General features: G+C 45.4%; 1 non-coding gene across 1 annotated transcript; it reads right to left on the reverse strand.

The window, feature by feature from the left end:
* Positions 1–115: 115 nt before the first annotated feature.
* Positions 116–234, reverse strand: LOC140965693 (5S ribosomal RNA). Its single transcript, XR_012173130.1, has one exon. It is a non-coding gene; the product is annotated as a 5S ribosomal RNA (ribosomal RNA).
* Positions 235–544: the final 310 nt, after the last annotated feature.

The following is a 544-nucleotide window of genomic DNA, read 5'->3' on the forward strand; positions in this document are numbered from 1 at the left end:
CGAGCTACGTCAATTTCACATGTCTTATCCGGTCCCGATCGAGATTTTGATGATTGGAGCAAAAAATCATCTGTAAAAAAGAAAAAAAGAATCAAAAATAGAAAAAAACGAAAAAAAAGTGCAACACGGGGACTTCCCAGGAAGTCACCCATCCTAGTACTGCTCTCGCCCAAGCACGCTTAACTTCGGAGTTCTGATGGGATCCGATACATTAGTGCTGGTATGATCGCACCCGACATTTAGAGGGCTGTTTATTCATATATCCCTCGAGCACGAGTGGACCAGGAGGAGGGAGACAACGCGCGGCACTGCTCTCGCCCCATCAGAACCCCGAAGTTAAGCGTGCCTGCGCGAGGGCAGCACTAGGATGGGTGACCTCCCTGGGAAGTCCTCGTGTCGCGACCGTTTACGTGAATTATGACTAAAACTGTAGAAATAATTGTCTCTGGAGTAATCTGCACGCCCTTTCGTATAGAACCGACTCACAACGACAAAAATTGCTGAATGTTTCGAGAAAATATATTATAAAGAAAAAAATTAGTAG

This window comes from Primulina huaijiensis, unplaced genomic scaffold (assembly GCF_012295235.1).
Source record: "Primulina huaijiensis isolate GDHJ02 unplaced genomic scaffold, ASM1229523v2 scaffold11757, whole genome shotgun sequence".
NCBI lineage: Eukaryota > Viridiplantae > Streptophyta > Magnoliopsida > Lamiales > Gesneriaceae > Primulina > Primulina huaijiensis.